The 19,896-nt window shown below is 42.7% G+C and overlaps 1 long non-coding RNA gene across 2 annotated transcripts in view; it reads left to right on the forward strand.

The window, feature by feature from the left end:
* Nucleotides 1–144: 144 nt before the first annotated feature.
* The window catches only part of LOC140626707 (uncharacterized), a 128,124-nt gene continuing 108,372 nt past the window's right edge, over nt 145–19,896 (forward strand). For both annotated transcript variants that reach the window (XR_012025746.1, XR_012025747.1), the window contains exons 1-3: nt 145–290; nt 7,516–7,581; nt 9,183–9,296. This is a non-coding gene — a long non-coding RNA (uncharacterized lncRNA). The remainder of the gene's footprint in view (nt 291–7,515; nt 7,582–9,182; nt 9,297–19,896) is intronic.

Below are 19,896 nucleotides of genomic sequence, written 5' to 3' on the forward strand. Positions count from 1 at the left end.
GCAGGCCACAGCTCTGCCTTTTGTGAGGGAATAATAACCAGAACCAGAGAAGACAATGGGACTTTGGGCATGTGCATTATGAGTCTTGCAGTGACGAGGAAGTTGTGCTTTCTTTCACTCCCTGGATGACAGTGATGTCATTGACTCAGAACCAGCTAGTCATCGAGGCACCTGCCATTACAGTAGGATGAGCTCCTCCTTCCCCAAATATGCTGCTTACAACTCACTGGGTATCGTCGAATCCTTTGGATGAACAAAGCAGGCAAATGAAGAGTGGGGAACAAAATGGGGTAAGATCTGGCATGACGCCCACAATGCAGTCTTCATATAGGCTGAGAATAACTGGCACTGATGCTCTTACAGAAGGGTGACCTGCATTTCACCCAATGAATCACAGCCCTGCTTCCTGATCCAGCTCAAGGCAAATTCATCGTTTATTTCTGAGAACAATCCCCCAATCTAGGCAAAAAGTCTGACTGCAGCAAGAAGCTGAGATGAACATTTCCCTGGAGAACTGAGCAAAATTTCACTGTTTGTGTTCAAAAAAAATTTTTTTTCTGCTTATAGGTCAGCCATGGGGCCCCAAGCCTCCCCTACTTTGAGCACAAATGCATATAGTTGAGAATAAAACAGCCATGACCAGGCAGTGCCACTGGGTATCTTTAACTGCTCTCAGTCATTAAGTAAGGTGCCTGGATTGGATTTATCACCAAAGATTCGATCGATTACTTGGTGCTCAACTGCAATCTAAGTCCTTCTGTGGCTGACTTCAGGCATTGCGTTAAGATGAATGGACTGGTGAGGTGCACCCCCTTCCTGTAGGAGGTGGGGCTGGTGGGCTCCCCCTGAATGAAGCCTCTGAGATAAACATACACTGGGTATACATGAGGTAAAGGAGTAGAGAAACAGGATTCTTTGTTTGGGCCTCCTGGTGCCCAGGACCCAGGCAGCCTGGCAGGTGGTTCTGTTGCAGTGGGTGGTGACAGCTCATGAGAAGGGACTCCTTTCTCCCCATCACAGTCAGGTTTGCCTTTGTCAAGTGTGAACACTGTTTCATGGAGCTATGCAGAGCCCTTTCTCCCAGGCCTGGCCTTACCATCCCATGCAAAATTAACCTTCATTATGATTTAGGTCTCTTGGCAGTGCAGGCAGGGCCATCCCTGCATGGTGGGGAGCAGACTTTACTGGAGAAGCTAAAACATCCTTGGGGCTATGACCTGAGTCTGTGGGTCCTGGTGGGCCTCCCGGGGCAACTGCAACAAAATCATGCAAGGAATAGACAACATCTGATCTGTTTTGTAATGAGTAGAGTTCAACAGCTCAGGGTTCCAGAGACATCTGTGCTTACTGCGTGCCTTGTGATACTCTAGGTCTCCCCTTTTCAGCCAATTTGCTGGAATATCCCACAGGCCCTTGCTGTGTGACTTAGTCACACCATTGCTGGCCTCACCCCATGGGATATAGGCACCCCAAGAAGCTCCATGCAGTCAAGTCAAACATACACTTGGCCTTGTGTGCATTCAATGTGACACTGAGTGTCCCCTTCACTGTCACTCATATCTCCTAGCTAGCTTTCAGCAGTCTGGGTGGATAGTTTTTGGGATCCTGGCCATCACAAGAAACAGAGCCTGCATTGCCAAGGATTTAAGAAGATCAATATTCCTAGCTTCTCCTTTGTAGGACTTCTTCACTTAAAGGCAGCCCTTGATTGTTGGGCTCAATTTGGGGTCTTTCCTTCCAAATTGCTTGACCCTCATTGAACCCAGTATGGAAACATACTCCTGGTCACCTAGACTTTTGCTTTTGGAGACGCACTCTTATTCACACTATCATTTCAAACTTTCTTTGGATATTATATTTCTTTTCCTTTCTTGACTTCGATCCATGATTTGGTGGCTCTGGGTAAATCCTGCCTGGTCTCCAGATGCCTCTCCCTCGGACCAGGGCCTGTGGGACAGTGAACTGACCAATGTGCTGGTCTTCCTGTTCAGTTAGACAGATTTCTTGACTTCTTACGTTTGATCTTCATAATTGCAATTCTTTCACTCCAGAGCACGAAAATATTGACTGCAAAAAGCCATTTGATGTTCGTGAAGACTTTGGAACATTTTAATCAGCTTCCAAGAGTTCTTTAGGTCACAAAGATTGTGTTTTACTGAATCTGAACAGCCTCATTTGAGAAGGGTTGGAAAATTGTTCAAATTGAGATTTTTCTTCAGGCTAAGGAAGTGGTTGCTTTATGTGGGAAGATGCCAAAACTCTGTGCCTGTGGGCCAAGGGGGTAATAATAATCACCGAAATTCATATACTTGGCATGTGTTGGCACAGATCCAAGTACTTTATGTGTATTTCATCTCACAGAGCTTTCCCACCACCACCACCACCACCAAGCTGGGGTGTCAGGAGATAGAGAATAGACACAGGCCTTTACCATACTTTTGATTCCTACTTTTCTAACTGAGGTGATGGCGATTCCCCCAATCCTTCTTATCTCACTGTTTAAGTCTTATAGCTATTTTTCTGAAAATCTCAACTAGCAGAGTTTTAGAGAAGATAGGCCATAGAGAAGGTTTGGGTTCAAGTAGATCCTTGACTCTTACTAGCCAGATGGCCGTGGGCAAGGCAGTCAGCCTTTCTGAGGCTCGTTCATTCACTGCACAATTACTGAGTGCCCAGTGTTTAAGGGACTGTGCCATGTTCTGTCCAGGTGCCTGGTAATAATGAGGACAACACTTATTGGGCTAGGATTATGTATTAGGCACTGGCTTATGTATTTTATTTGTAACTTTTCATTTAGTTTTTCCATAATCTTTTAAGACAGGCAGCATCAACAGGAGGAAGCTAAGGCTAAGAGTTTAATGAACTTGCCCAAAGGCCACACAGCTTGTAAATGACAGAGGAGAGAATCAATCTCAGTTCTGTTAGGATCTCCAAGCCAAGTAACCAAGACGACTCACGGTGGAATCCTGGTTCAGGCATTTAGAGCTTGGAGGGGAGGTTAGTGTCCTTAGAGAGATTTGGGTTATCAGACCACAAGAAACAGTTACTGAGAATTTGGACACCAGTGTTTTTAGCTGGTGGAGTCAAGGAAAACTTTGTAGAGAGGTTGTTTTAATTTTGAAATCTGGTTATGATTTGAGTATGAGATATGTGAACTGGGGCCCCTTCCTTTCTGGGTGCTCTAGCAAGTGCTATGCTAGAAATTTGTAAGGGCTGTGGAGGAAGTAGGGGGTGGTTCTATCTGGCATAGCATATTCTTAGTCAAAAAAAGGTATAGATTAAATATATCTATATTTATCTTTGCAATCTAAATCTACTCATACCTATATCTACACCTACCCATCTATGCCTACCCATCTACATCTATACATATATACCTACACATCTACACCTACCCATCCACACCTTCACATCCATACCTACCCATTTATACCACATCTACACCTACCCATGTATACCAATACCTCCACACATACACATCTACACCTACCCATCTATACTTACACATGTACACCTACACATTCACACCCACATGTCTACACCTACCCATCTACACCTACACAGGTACCCCTACACATGTACACCTACCCATCTACATCTATACCTATATATTCCTGTATCTCCATATCATCTGTCTTACAGAGCTTAATTTAATTTGTGGAATATGTCCCTAAAAGAATCTCACCCAGATCCATAAGGAAATACGTGTCATGACATTCTCAAGAGCATTGTGTGTGTGTGAGGGTGGTGCAGGGTGGAAGGGCTGAGGGGCCTGAGATGGTGTGGGCATGTTGTAGCTTATAATAAGAACTCTCCTGGACCCAAATCTAGTCCTCTAGACTCCCAAACCCCACCCTTGACCCCTGTCCTTGGCCCACTTAGTCCCCTACCCTCAATATCTGACATAATTTGTCCTTCCTCATCCTCGATATCTTTTTTTTAAATTTTTATTTATTTATGATAGTTTCTCTCTCTCTCTCTCTCTCTCTCTCTCACACACACACAGAGAGAGAGAGAGAGAGAGAGAGGCAGAGGGAGAAGCAGACTCCATGCACCTGGAGCCCGACCTGGGACTCGATCCCGGGTCTCCAGGATCGCGCCCTGGGCCAAAGGCAGGCGCCAAACCATTGTGCCACCCAGGGATCCCTCATCCTCGATATCTTATCACCCTGCCTGCCTCCAGCAAGAATCCTATTAAGTCGGTTTAACCAGAATCCCCCTGTCTCTGATATTTCCTCTTAGGGATTTTCCATCCCCTGATCCCTACACTTCTCCTCTGATATGAGTCCTCACTTGTCCTTATTGTATTTGGACTTGAACCCAATTGTATTCTGAGGTCTCTCTTTTCCCTTTGTGATAGCTCTAGAACAGAATTCACCTTTACCACTTTTTCTCTCCAGCTCTGGTGTTCCTTGACACCCACAGTGCCACAATTAGGAGCACACATAGCAACATGCATGCATCTTAAAAGTATAGTGTTGAGTGAAAAAATATGAAATACCACTTACATGAATTAAAAATAGATGTACAAAATAACAATATGTTTTTACAAGGACACTTACAAATAAAATGGTAGAAACTAAACACATAGATACCATTGCTTATGCAGGGGGTGGGAATGGAGAACAGAAATAAAAAGGAAAAGTAAATAAAGGATTTTCTCAAACTGAGGATGTGAATGTGTTATGAACTAAGGACATAATTAGTTCAACCCCCTGAGATTCACCTCCAGCCACCCCACATACGTTTACACACATTTATCTGGTTGGAGGGCAATGGGCCAAGATGGGCATCAGGAAAGACTATATGATGGCAGGTTAAGTGTCCACCAGACATGCAAGGGATTCCATGATCCTTGATCATGGGTCAGCTTCCAAGATTTGACAGTATGAGTAACAAATAGGCCTAGAATCTTAGGGCCTGACCTACAGATTACTTGCATATGTATCAAATCAGAGAAAAGAAATAAAAGCAAAGCATGAAGGAGAAGTAGCTGAAATTAGAAGTTCCTTGACGGGAGAAGGTCAGCAGATTAGAGCTGCAGGGAGAGCATGTGCATAACTGCATTTGTGGCAGAGGAGTAAGGAGGAGAAAGCATGAAGTACGAGGGGGCTCAGTAGTAAGTCAGCCCATACTGGGCATGTGGGGGACACTACTTATATGCAAAGCATTGGGTGTATTGCTCAGGCGGGGATGTGGTGGGGTGAGATGGGGAGGGGAGGGTGATTAAAAATGTTCTCCAGGGACAAACATCTCCCAGACTGAACCCTTCTCCCTTGCCCCACTCGCTGCTTGGCATAGCACACTGGATGTTTGGGAGCTACGGTCTGCTTCACCCAGCACTTTCCACATTTGTCTCTCACGACCTGACTCATTTGCCTCTTATCCTTCCCCAAAGCCTCTTTCTTTCTCCCCATCCTCCTGCTATTTCCTCCTCCCAAACACCCCTGTGCAAAGCTCTCCTTCTCTTTCTCCAACCTTATCTCACTTTTACCCGGAAGCTTTCCTGGTTAGATAAATTATTTGAATGGCGTTGGAAAAGGTTATTGAAGTCTGCCTTTCGTTTTCCTTTATAAAATAAGAGTGCTGCGTGGCATGGTCTCCCTAGCCTCTTCCGGTGCCAGCCTTCTGCGATTACAAATAATCTGATCTCTTCCTTTCCCTGGTATTCCCTCTGCAGCTGTGGACTTTGTTTCATATTAGCTTGATTCGCAGTTTCCACCATGCTACTTTGTTTTTATCCTTGGGCTGTTGCCATGTGCTACACTTAGGTATTCTATCTATACTGGAAACTCCTGGAAAGGAGGAATCATGTGACCTTCAAATCATGAACCTGGGGTTATACGAACAGCGCCATCAATTGTCAGATACATGACAGATGGCAAAACCCATCCAGAGCCTTGTTTTTTTGGTGTCCCTGCCATGTTCCTGCCACTCACCTTTTTAAAAGGTATCTTTAGTTCCCCCTCTGTCTGGGAATTAGGTCTTAACCGTTGCCTTTTCTATGATTGGCTCTATTAAACAAACTGGCCAAATCTATGTCCATGCCCTTGGCTGGGAGGAGCGATCTAGATATACCTGTCTCCTTGTGATGTTCTCTGGGTTTTGGGAATAAACTTCAGGTCCTCTTGGTCCTCAGGTTCATCAGGGATCTGTCAGCACCATTATGGTTAGATTTAAATGTTTTTCTCCTAAATGCTGCTTTATGCAGGGTCCGATGTTTGTATCGTGGAGGCAGAAGGCAAGATTTGTTTATTCAGTCATGTATTCAAAAATCATTTTACTGACTACTCAGGATGTGTCAGAAACTGGGGGGTGAAAAGATAAATAAAACCTGGTTCTTGCCTTTAAGAAGTACTTGACCTAACGAGGAAATTGATATGAAAATCTTACATTCATGCAGTGAGATACCCTGTCATAAAGGTATAATCAAGGAGAAGGAGAATTACTGAGGAGCTAGGAATTGCTTATAACCATGGGCATCACAGATGTCACAGCAGAGGTGAACCTGCGCTAAACTTGAGTGAGATTCGGCAGCAAAAGGCCAAAGGACATTCTAGGCAGAGGGAACAGACTGCATAAAGGCATGGAGGAAAGGAGTTGGTGAAAATAAGATTTAAAAGGTGGGCAGGGGCTAGATGTAAGAGTCCTTACATGTCCTATGGAGGAGGCTGCAGGGCAGTGGCTCTCCACGGGTTGAAGCCTCATCCACAGAGCTGACTGGATGTACAGCTTTCTGGGACCCACAGATTTAGTCATAGTCAGTTGGTTTGAAGTGGGGTTCAAAAAATCTTTAATATGAGCCAGCTTCCCAGGGGATTGTGATGTAGGCAATCTGCTAATCACTTTAGACAGACACTGCTATGTTGTTGCACATGGCAATGGGAAATACCAAAAGTGACATCAGAAAGACATGTCTAACCAAGTGAATTCAAAGGAGAATTGGGGAAGAAAGTCACCCTGTGGGGTGGTCTGTTAGCAGTTCACTGTGATGGGTCTCCTGCAAAATACCCCATGCCTGAGCTATGGCAGCAGGTGGTGGTGATGCAGAGAAACGAGTGGAGAAAGCTCTCTAAAGGCCGAGTGGACGAGAGTTAGTGAGGGAATGGAAATTGTGGGAGGGGGACCAATTAGTCTTTGGACTAATTAGGAGTTGGGGGCGCCATTAATAGTGAAGCTGGTGCGTTTGAGGGAGAAGATAAAAAAGTGTGGTGTAGGACTTACCAAGGTTTGGGAGTCTGTAGAATCTACAAATAAAGATTTAATTCAGTTCCCCAGATTTGCATTTGGGAATTATGAGCATGTTGAGATGAAAGCTGAAGCCATGGGATTCTCTGAGATGATTCTATAAGAGAGACTAGAGGACAAAGACTGTGCCTTTAGGAGAAAGGCAGAGGGAAGAGGCCTATTCCCTAGACTGCAGGTGAGCAGCTCAAGGCAATTAAAGGGAAGGGAGAATTTTAGGAAGGACTTTTCCAACATCAAGCTTGGACTGATGCACAGTTTGCCCCCTAGAGGCCAAGACGAGCATTGCAGTAGGAGCCAGATGTGCTAGAAGGAAGGGGGAGAGTCTACATATGGGTGAGTGTGCTAAGGAGTGTGTCCTTATGGAGGGATAATGCTATGTGTGTGTGCACTTGTGTGTGTGTGGGCTATGAAATACATGTTGATTTATGAATGCATATCTAATAGTAGCCTTCTGTGTGCCAGGCATCCGACAATCCTCTGAGCAAAGTGGAGGAATGGCAGCCAAAGTGTGGGTGCACACCCGAGGGACAAGAGTCAAAGAGTCAGGGAAAATGAGAGCCAGGAACTGTGAAGCAGACAGTGGCCTCGATGAATTCCTGCGAGGGGTCCTGATACACAATGGTGACCATAGGAAATAGACATGGCCAGGATGAGGCCAAGTGGAGCAGACAGTGGTGCCAAGTGCCACAGAGGGCCTAAAAGGACCAAGAAGTGGCCTGGATATTTGGAGGGTCATGGGACTTTTCAGAGTGTTTTCTTGGAGCTCAGTGGAGCAATGGGCAGAAGGTGAGGGGTGGAGGAGAGAGGCTGTGATTCTTGAGTTGAAAGCAGGGATGGGATACAGCTAGGCAAGGCGTCCATTAACCTTATTGGTACAACTTGAGAAGCTAAAAGGACTTATTTGGACAACTTGCAATTTCAAAAATTAGTTTTTTTCCTAAGAGGTTATTAAAACTGGAAAGAACCATAATATGCCTTTCTGCAATATTTAAATAGCTTCTTATCCTGACAGTTGTTAATACTTGCTTCTCCAGGAATTCCAGGCCTTTGGCAGTAAACCAAGTGAATATTCTAAAATAGAAAATAAAATTGTCCTTTATTATTCCTCAGATATAGTCAGTGTTCTGAGTACTGAACACTTAGATTCAGGTGTGTGTGTATGTGTGTGTGTGTGTGTGTGTGTATACGCACATGTAGAGTTGGAGTGTGTCTGTGTATTTTCATTTAACTAAAGTATTTCATATTCCATATGTCAGGTAGTGTAGGTGCTAGCATTACCAGTGAGCAGGAAGGGCATGGGGGAGCCAGTTGATCTTATGCAGGGATACCCAGGTAACTTGGTTCTCTGGGGGTACAGAAGGAAGGCCTGATTGTACCATTTGCCAATTACCATGGTGTAAATGCTCTTGCCATGGTTGATTTCAAAATATCAGCATGATGTCACTGGATGTGGACTTGGGGGAAGAGTTTTGCACAGTCTCTTCTTGCATGCCAGCACAAGCCAGCTCCAACACACCATTGATCCTTAATGCAGGAAGAGAAATAATTATGACACTAATAATTCCTTTGACTTATGGGTCTGTTTGTGCTTCCCCAAGCACTCCGAAATATTTTTCTTTACCTGCACTGTACCGTGTGATTTGAAGGATATAAAAAATCTCGTTGGCTAGCCACAGGCCTTACATTACCACCAAGGAAACTCTTTTTAACATAGAGACTGTGTCTTTTAAGGAATAGAGTACAGGATATGTTAATGTGAATAACCCAAGATCGTACAAGAAAGATCTAGATTGTGGGATATCATTGGAGAGAGAAGATCTGAAAGAGGGATCAGAGGGGGAGAGGGAGGACGCAGTAGCCAGGTAAGGAAGATGTTCAAAAGAGAGATCCAAGATATTAAAAATATAATTTTTCCTACTTCATAATTTTGCTAGGGCCTGGCCTACTCCTGGATCACAGATCTTGCCAAATAGAGTTCATGCTCCATTATCCACTCTAATGGAAGAAAGTTGGACAACATAATTCAAAACAACGGACAACCTTGAAAGGTAAGTACAATTGGATGTGCAGAGGATATGATGCTTGTTTCTTGGTATCTTTACCATCCTGTGAACGGTTTACCTGTTCTACTTATGGAACTTGCCTTACTCATGGCATGAAGGGAACTGAGAGAAGCCATAGGATTAGTGCTGATCTAGATTTTTTTTTTTTTTGTATGAGTAAGGGTGGGATTGGGGTGGTTACATCTCCTTATAAGCAATTTAATAAAGTTTTATTTAACAGTTGCTTCTTATTAAAGGGTGAAAAAATCTTGTCTTAGAAAATGAAAATATGTTTCCTGAGAGAGACATATTTAATTTACTTGGCCGTAAGCTTGGAAGTATCATCTGTGTGTGTGAGTGCGCACGTACACATGCGTGTGTGCCTACCTTCAGTTGCTGTTGAGTACAGGAGAAATCAATACCTAGCCACTGGCGGTTGTGGGCTGTTATCACTTGGTGACAGTTGATATATTAGTGGCCAGCAATGAGGAGAATGGTGGGTGTGCATCCTATCAATTTTTAGAGCATATTTTATCTGTACAAGTAACAGCGCCTCCGCATTCCATTTGTCATTTCTGTCCTTGAAAGCAGGAGTTGATAAATGACAAGAACTTTTAGCCCACCAAACCACATGCTTCTCTATGTCCTGTGGTTCAATTTCAGGGTAGAGAGGGAGAAAAAGAAAACCTCTAATCTCCGGTGGAAGCTGGGGGTACTGGGACATAGAATGGGGTAGGAAATGCAAGCCAAGTGGTAGCTTCAGTAAAAAAGCCTGCTGTGTTGATGCCACAAATGCCTAAGTTGAGGTTCCTTTCCTTGGTTGGCATTAATGGGAAATGATTTTTTTTCTTATCCTACTTAGGCTCTGTGGCCCCAGCCTCCACCAATCCGATCAATGACCCACTTTGGGGTCACTGGGGTCTCCTTCATTATCTTTTGTGTCTGTTTCTTCTTGTCAGTGCTTTACTGCCTTCACGCCATTCCAGGATCTTATTACCCCACCTTGGGATAAACAGCACCTTCCTGATGGTAATGTTAATCATAGCAATATCTCACACCTAAAATCTGAGTAATGTTCACAGTTGGCTAAGGACTTTTCCGTCCTTTGTCTCACGTGATCCTAATGGCACTCCTGTGATAATGGGAAACTGAGGCTCAGAGGGCTAAGTGATTTGCCCAGACTGGTAGGGTTTGCAAGTGGGGATGAACCTTAAGTTGGTACTGGCCCCAACCTGAACACCGCCAGCCTATATTTGTGCCCTTAGCGTCTCCTTGTTCTGATCTAATTTTATCCAGTTGCTAGAACCATCATCTCGTAAACTCTTACATCCTGTAGGGCGGCTAACTCCCTTTGCCTCTTTGCCCACAATCTAGAACCATCATCTCGTAAATTCTTACATCCTGTAGGGTGGCTTACTTCCTTCGCCTCTTTGCTCGCAATCCCTTGACTGCTCTTGGGCCCTTGGTTTCCTCCTACACTTGACCTCATATTTCCCTTGCTCTTGGTGAATGTATCATCAGATAAAATCCCTACATCTTTTCCATGAGAACTTTTGAACCATTTGATCTGTGTGACCGTAAGCACTGACATTATCGAGAGGAAAACTGCCTATCAGAAAAAGGCCAAAATCGGTTCACGAAATACCTCCTTCTTCCTTTGTGATTGAAAATCTCCTCGGCCTTCTGGGCTTATCTCAAATGTCATTTTTTTTTCATGGATTATCTTTTTGATTCTCTAATGAAACCTGATCTCTTCTCTGACATTTTTCTTCTTTGTTCTGTTACATTTATTTTTATTCTTTTTCTCCTGGTTCCTACTCCCCGTGTCATCCTCGGGGTCAGTGAGGACAAAGAGGGGATGCTCAGTAAACATCTGTTGAATTCCGTTGAAATGAATTAGTTCGAATGACTTCTGGTACAATGGAAGCCCTTTATCAAAGGCGATTGCTACCAGTATTTTTTGCTTAAGTAAAAAAGTAGAAGGGGATCCGAAAGCCCTGAGCAGCCTCGCGGTGAGGGGCCAGTCATCATCGCACCCCGGGGGGGGGGGAGCCATAGCAGCTGCAGCTGCAGACAGCCCCATGGCCCCCTTCCCACAATATTGGAGGAGAGATGGTCCTCACACTGAAGGTAAAGAAATTGAAAGAGAGGAGGCCCAAGGTCAGCAGCCACCTCTACGTGGATGCTCAGCTGCCCAGATGCCCAGAAAACCCCAAACCACTCGACCGCGAAGAAACAAAACAGTTGGTCCACCAGCTGAGAATTCCACCTTAGTGGGGCTGAGTAAGCAGGCTGGGCCTGAAGCATGGACTCTAACCTCCTCCACCATCACCAGGTGTAGTGATCTCATGTGAAGAAGTGAATGCGAAATCCCAACTGTAGGAGACCAGCAAAAGTTGGCCCTGGAGGCCTTAAATGCTTACTTTTTACCACCCCCTGATCAGATAACTAGAACTAGCTGCATTATTGATGCAGCATGGGGTTTTAAAAATTGTTTTTACCTAAAGACTTTTCTTGTTCGTAATGACAAATGTGCTTTAATTAAAAAAAAAAAAGCCTGATTTCTCTCAATACACCTTTAACAGGTCCCCCACTCTTAGCCCTTGACAGTTTTAAAATTCTTTCATATTTGGCCACATTGAGATTTTTGAGACCCCCCCCTTTTTAATTTGTAATAAAAATGTACAACTTGGTTTTGTTTTGAAACAAGAAAAATCAAATGGCAAGCACCTGTTAATAGAAGTATTAATTTTTTTAAAAGACTTATTTATTTATTAGAAAGAGGGAGAGAGAGCAAGAGTGAGCATAAGCAGGGTGAGGGGCAGAGGGAGAGGGAGAGAATCTCAAGCAGAGTCCTCGCTCAGTGCTGAGTGGGAGGTGGAGCTCATCCCACTGTCTCTTTGAGATCAGGACCTGAACGGAAATCAAGAGTCAAACACTTAACTGAGCCACCCAGGTGCCCCAAAAGTCTTAATTTTTAAATTTCATTTGTTTGAAAGATTTTTATTTATTCATGAGAGACACACACAGAGAGAGAGAGAGAGAGGGGCAGAGACACAGGCAGAGGGAGACGCAGGCTCCATACAGGGACCCTGATGTGGGACTCGATCCCAGGTCTCCAAGATCATGCCCTGGGCTGAAGGCGATGCTAAACCGCTGAGCCACCCGGGCTGCCCTTAATTTCTTTAAAAGTAGGTTAACATAGATAATCATTAAAGAGAAAAATCTATATGTATATGTAAAGCATTTTGTTTAAAACCTACATTCTTTGTCATGTTTTTTTGATGGAGAGAAAAGGACTCTCCCTGTAGTATGTTTTCTCTGATTTGAGTTCTGGTTTTTCTTCTTGCATTAATCATATTCACAGTGAAGCATTGTAATTTCTAATTTCAGTGTCTTCAATATGGAGGGAGAACTTATAGACCCAGCACAAGCTGAGTTCAATAACTATCTATCTAAAGTTTCCCTTAGTCTATAATAGTTGGGTCTGTTAAATGAATTGCAATTCTTTAGACTTGCACTGTCCAATATGGTAGTCACTTGTCATTTATGATTATCGGGCACTGGATACATGGCTGGTCAGGAGTAGCATGTGCCAGAAGTCTAAAATATACTTGGATTTCTAAGATAGCACAGAAGAAGAATACAAAATATCTCATTAATAACTTTATATATTACAGGTTGAAATGATAGTAGATGTGATGACTAGAAAATGGAAAGTTACATATGTGTTTTGCATTATATTTTTACTGGATAGTACTGCTTTAGAGAGTCATGCTTATTGATTTTCCATAAGATGTTCAATTTTTTGGGGGGGGGAGCGAGACGGCGGGTGGTGGAAAGGGAGAGAGAGAATCTTAAGCAAGCTGTACTCCCAGCTCAATCTCACAACCCTGAGATCATGACCTGAGCCGAAATCAAGAGTCAGATGCTTAAGTGACTGAACCACCCAGGCACCCCGTCAATGACACTTACATAGAAATACTTTTTCCTTTTTGACTCATGTTTCTTAAATGTACTTAATACGAAATGAAGTTACATAATTATAGTAGGAACAGTGATCACAATTAGGGTTGAGAGCAGGCATGCCTGGATTTGGTCATGGTCACTTTTGAAGTTGTAGGATCAGAAATCCACTGGTAATCTAGAGTCCCCATCTTGTGCCTGGTAGATGCTTCCTTTCTGACATGCTGTTTTAAAATGACAATATGATAATTCTATTTTCTATTAACTTTACTGACACCCTTAGAGTTGTAGACTTGAAAAATGAAATTTAGGAATGTCCTGATTAAGTGGAGAACAGATTCATTTCATTACAGGAAAATGAAAGACGCAACCAAGTGAGTAATGGTTGTCTCAACAAAAGTGGCTCATGTGGCTAGGGTATTTGGAGTAGGAGGTTGTCCATATGCTACCAGCAAATTAGTAGGCTTGCTAGCAAGTTAATAGGCTGTTTTGGTTTACTCTCCAGTTGGAGGGTAAGGAAGAGGCAATAGCTCTCTTGGAGAGGAATTTGTTCTGGGTCAGGATCTGGCCTGCTGAGTAAAGTCATCCTTATCCCTCTTACTCCATCGTGGTCTGCTGGCGTCATGCTGAAGTTCTCACTTCCATATAAGAAGACAGTTTGCCTCACCCACAGCCTTGTCTGTCTAGAAGGGGTAAATAGCTTGCCAGTTACATTATGTCTGCAAGGCATGTGAGAGAGGATTGTGGAATCCATGATCCAGCTGGGACTAGAGTGAGAATTACGAATCGTCTCCTGTGTGTTGGGGGTAGGGATGGGTTGGCTTGGGGAGATGAAGAATACAAGGGGGTTGATATAAACTGTTCCAGCCACACGTTACTTCCCTTGCCTGACAACCTCAGTGTGGCTGAGAGTCATTGCATAAAGTCTGTGCATAAAGCAATGCAGTTCTAGTGTCTCAAGGGCCTGGCACATGCAAACAAATCAGCTCACCAGACATTACTGTAGTAGAGGCAAGACAAGTGTTATTTCTTCGACAACCCTCTCCCATAGGACTTTCTCCTTGAGCATCCAGTGTGATGGAATGGGTGATTTAGCCTAGATGAATTGGGGTCATGTAACTCTAACCCTGATGTAAGCAAATGGCAAGGCTGGAGCCTCTGACTCCCTGAAACCACTAAATTGTACAGTATTAGGAACAAGCACCAAAAGTTGATTTCAGGATACGAACATTTGTAAGGAGATGAGTTTTGCTGAGCATTGTTGGTTTGCTTGTAAAAGGTAACAAAGAAAATAATAATCAGAAGAGAAAATGGCTATCTTTTGCCCTACTCCGTTTTGTAATAAATAAACGAACCGAGCATATAAAATTTCGATGGTCCTGTTTATTAGAGAGTCGTTCTGCTCCATAGGTTCCCTCCAGGGAGATGTGAGAGGCACCAGGCTGCAGATTGGAAGTGGCTGCGCCGAGGAAAAAATGAGAGGGGTCATGAGGGCCTTGCAGAAATTAGGAGTGAGGTGCCCTGTCTCACCCTCTCCCTCTGAACTGAATCCCTGGGGGAACAGGAGATACCCCATCCACCCCACCTCAACTCCTTCTCATCATATTCCAGCTCCTAGCCTGCAGTTTGAAAATCTGAGGCTGTGTGTACCGTGGCAGAGTGCTTTAGGGGTCTGAAAGCCAGCCCTGAGTTTTTACATAAACATGAGGGGAGGCCTCAATGTAGTTCAGTTCTTGAGAAGCCAGTCTATGAGTCGCCTGGCTTCTTGGCTACACGGTGAGGAGTGGCAGAGGGAAATGTCAAGAAGGAAGTGATATGCAACATGGAAACCAACTGCTTTCCTCAATTTTAAGTGTGTGCGAAGTATCTTGTGATGTTTCTGCATCCCAAGCCCGAGAAAGGAGAGGCATCTGTCTCTTTGTTGCTATTCACAGACAGGCTCTTATCTGTGTAAATCTTAAATATCTAATTCTCAAACCATCGCCAAGGGAGATACTAACTATTGGGTAGAGGCAGCCTACAAATGGTCAAATAATAAATGTTAATAAAAACATTTACAATGTAAATAGATTGCTTGACGGGAGCGCTGGCTAGCCAAGACTGTGACAAATCTGAGAAAACAAGAGCTCAGATAAATTGCCTGGCATGGTTGGCAATAATAATAATAATAATAATAGTAATAATAATAATAATAAAATTATAATGCCACATTAACTGTATCATTATTATTGTCACTATTTATTGTTTTCCAGGACGGGTTAAAAGCTTCGTATACAGTATTTTATTGGATTTAATCCTTACAACAGTCCAAAGGGGGAGGTATCAGTATCCATGTTATTCAGGTTTGCATGCCAAGGTTTTGAGAGGTCAGGTCATTTGCCCAAGGTCATCAAACTTGTAAATGATGGAACTGGGATTTTAATCTGCTTTTATATTAAGACTACAGGACCTGGTCTTTCTTTTTTAAAGCAATATTTCAAACAAGAGTCAAAATAAAGCCAGAAAAGTCCAAAGGCTGATTTATAACCTGATTTCTTCTTGGCCTTCACAATGCTGAGTAAAAATTGCTGAGTCTTTAGTGTGGAAGGAGCGTTTGAAGTGTAATACAGAAGATCCTGTTGCCAGGGGTTGTCTCATATTTGCCTTTAAACTATAGTGACCCAGAGCTCCAGTACTGGTGGCAATTTATTAATCACCCCTACGTGCCAGGTACTGCAGGCCTTTTGTTGATGGAAAGTGCTGGCTTTATAGTTGAGAAAGCACACTTCCTTACATAAATCCCTACACCAAATCCTGGACCCAACACATCATACATAGTAGAATGGAAAACCAAGCCTCAGAAACATGAAGATGCAGATTGAGGAAATGGAAAAAAGGAAAGGGCCCAGATAAGACCTTCTGCTCCCCATCTGAGAGCTACCTTGACTCCTTCATGCTCTTTTATGAGGGACACATGCAGAGTTCATTCATACTGTATAGCTTGTCCTCTCTCATTTTCACCCATAACAAACCTGTCTTGAAAAAAAATTCTAGTGCTTTCTGATACCTCTCTTGAATTGAGGTTTTCAGCATCAATAGGGTCAATTTGAACTGCCTCACTTTGTATGTGGCTAAAAGAACACATGCCATCTTTTATCCTTAAAAATTGCTGTTCTGTTAGAACAACTGAGTGGTACTTTTCCATTTCTCTTTGAATCTATCTGTAGGATCTAACAGTGCTTAAAACTATTTCAATAGTTGCCTCCTTGAATATAATCTTCATCCACTTTTCCTTCTTTTTAGACTTAGGCTCTACAAGATCAAAAAATTAGTTAGCATCCCTAGGAACCCTACATGGTCCATATGGCTTTCTAAGCAATGCCTGTATTTGAGACTCTCCTATCTTCCTTCTTCCTGGAAGACATGCATTCCCCTCAATCGATGTAACACCTTGCTGCTTTCATCATAAGTATCATTTTAAAATATTTTTAAAGATTTATTTATTTATTTTAAAGGGTATGGAGGGGCAGAGGAGAGGGAGAGAGAGTCTTAAGCAGACTCCGCACTGAGCACAGAGCCCAACACCAAGATCATGACCCTAAGCCAAAACCGAGAGTCCTATGTTTAACTGACTGTACCACCCAGGTACCCCAAAAATACTTTTTTTCTATGAAACTTCTTTGAATTTTCCATCATGGAAAATTTAAAACATATACAGAAGCAGGGAGATTATTATAATAAAGTCAATGTAGGGATCCCTGGGTGGCGCAGCAGTTTGGCGCCTGCCTTTGGCCTAGGGCGCGATCCTGGAGACCCGGGATCGAGTCCCACGTCGGGCTCCCTGCATGGAGCCCGCTTCTCCCTCTGCCAGTGTCTCTGCCTCTCTCTCTCTCTCTCTCTCTCTCTGTGACTATCATGAATAAATAAATAAAATCTTTAAAAAAAATAAAGTCAATGTACCAACTTCAAAAGTGATCATTACATGGACAATCTTCCTTCATCTATACCCACCCATCCCCACCAACAGGATGATTTTGAAGTAAATCTCAAATATCATGCATTTCATCTGTAAATATTTCATATGCATCTCTGGAAAATGAGGCCTACTTTAAAAAGCATAACCACAACATTATTACGACACAAAATAAATCAATAGTCATTCTTTAATATAATTAAATATGCATTCATTGTTCATATTTCACCGAGTGTCTTTTAAATTGTTTTTTTTTTTTTTTTTTTTTTTTTTTTTTTTTTTTAAATTGTTTGTTTATTTGAATTGGATTCCAAGAAAGGTTCCAACTATGTCATCTATATATCTCTTTAAATGTCTTTTACTTTATAGATTTCCTCTCTCACTCATTTTTTTTCTTGTCATTGATGTTGAAGAAACTGGCTGCTTTTGCTGTTAGAGTTTCCATAGTGGTTTAGATACTTCAGAGATCCCTTCTAGTTTGACGGCTGTTCTCAGATGGGCCCACCATGGGAGGTTTTCTGGTGAGGACCCTGGGGTGGTTTTGAGTTCTGTTTTCAAGGCTATTTAGAACCTCATTACATTCCCTCCACTTTATCTTGCCTGAGTGCTGACACCATGAGGATTTGGGAGCAATTGGTGGTTTGTCTCCACATCAATTATATTTGAGAGTTTGTAGGGATATCTTTTTATCTTGTTTTCTTGTGGTAGTTTTTAAATAAATCTTTGCTATTCTAGTTTTCCTATTTTTAAATATATCAGATTGAATATTTTTAACACCAAAACCTAACTATAAAACACATTTAGATTTAGGTGAAAGGCTGCCTTTCATTGAATACCTTGATTTTCTTTTGCCAGTACTCAGAATATGTAAAAAGGTACCTGTGAATGTGCACTAGGACCAAATTGATCAATATCATCCCTTTTTGTTTTGGCGTGGTTTTCTGATGCATGGTCTCCCATGGTTAGACCAGCAGTCAAGAGATCAAATGTCTGTATGCATGTGTGTGTGGATGTGCGTGTGTTTAAGAAACCTGTGCCAACACTGACCCTAGATTTTTCTCAATTTTAAGAGGCTGAGCCTTTGTAGTGTAGGATGGTGGTTTCTGGGTCTGTAGACACTCATATAGTTGCTCTCCTTACCCTACACATGTAGTCGTCTCTTTGTAGGGGTATTGTAAACATCATCTGAATTTTTTTTTCATCTGAAATTTATACACCTTGGATCTTTGTAGTCATGGCCTGGATTCTTTGCATCAATCAAGATACATATTCATTATCAAAGGCATTCTGGGAAGACAGAGGCAGCAGCATAGTTTTTGAATTTCTTCCTTAACACAGAGAAAATAGATAATAAAACCAAAATCCTATATACAACATTTAAAATAAAACTAACAGGGTGTCCTCTGGAACCCCCAAATTCAGCTGGGTAGAGAGAAACCAGCAACAGGCTCAAAACCTACATGGAATCAATGTCTGTTCAGGAGGAAGCAGAGGAAAGCAATGCAGCATTTACTAAATCTGGGAAGAAGAAAACCCAAAGTAGGCAATAAATATTCACTAAAAATTTCAGAGTCTAGTTTGAGAACAGCAAGTAAATTTTGGGCAACTTTTGTGACCTTATGTCAGTGGGATATAATGAAGTCTCCAAGGTGTGGAAGAGTCTAGGCTCTGTGAATTTTTGAAACGTCATCTTTTTCAGGGTAGCACCTCACGTGGAAGGAGAAAACAATGGGGATGGGATTAAACTTACCTGAGATAAGGGCAGTAGAAACAAGAAACAGAATGTACCGATGAAAAGGGGGAAAGGGAAATTACAGCAAGGAAGTCTCAAATAGCAAGCTTCATATTACCTCAAAACAACAGAAAAGGAAACTCTTAAGTTAGAAAAGCTATCCTGAACCACACCTCTTTTTTTTAAATTTTTATTTATTATTTATGATAGTCACAGAGAGAGAGAGAGAGGCAGAGACACAGGCAGAGGGAGAAGCAGGCTCCACGCACTGGGAGCCTGACGTGGGACTTGATCCGGGGTCTCCAGGATCGGCCCTGGGCCAAAGGCAGGCGCCAAACCGCTGCACCACCCAGGGATCCCCACACCTCTTTTTAAATTTTTTTTAATTCTTTTTTAATTTATTTATGATAGTCACACACAGAGAGAGAGAGAGAGAGAGAGGCAGAGACATAGGCAGAGGGAGAAGCAGGCTCCATGCACCAGGAGCCTGACGTGGGATTTGATCCCGGGTCTCCAGGATCCCGCCCTGGGCCAAAGGCAGGCGCTAAACCACTGCGCCACCCAGGGATCCCCCCACACCTCTTTTTAAAGTTCAAGAAGCTAACTTCAAATTAAAGTGAACAATAGGGAAATATCAAGACCAATTCTCTCTTTTTTAAAAGATTTTATTTATTTATTTATTTATTTATTTATTTATTTATTTATTTATTTATTTATAGAGACAGAGAGAGAGAGAGGGTCAGAGGCACAGGCAGAGGGCGAAGCAGGCTCCATGCAGGGAGCCCGACGTGGGACTCGATCCAGGGTCCCCAGGATCAAACCCCGGGCTGCAGGTGGCGCTAAACTGCTGACCAAATCTCAAAGGAAGTTACTATGAGCAAAAAGGAGCAAAAGCAGAATAACATTCCTAAACACAATGAAAGGATATATGAAAGTTATATTTACAAAACAGATAA

Source organism: Canis lupus, chromosome 38 (assembly GCF_048164855.1).
Source record: "Canis lupus baileyi chromosome 38, mCanLup2.hap1, whole genome shotgun sequence".
Lineage (NCBI taxonomy): Eukaryota > Metazoa > Chordata > Mammalia > Carnivora > Canidae > Canis > Canis lupus.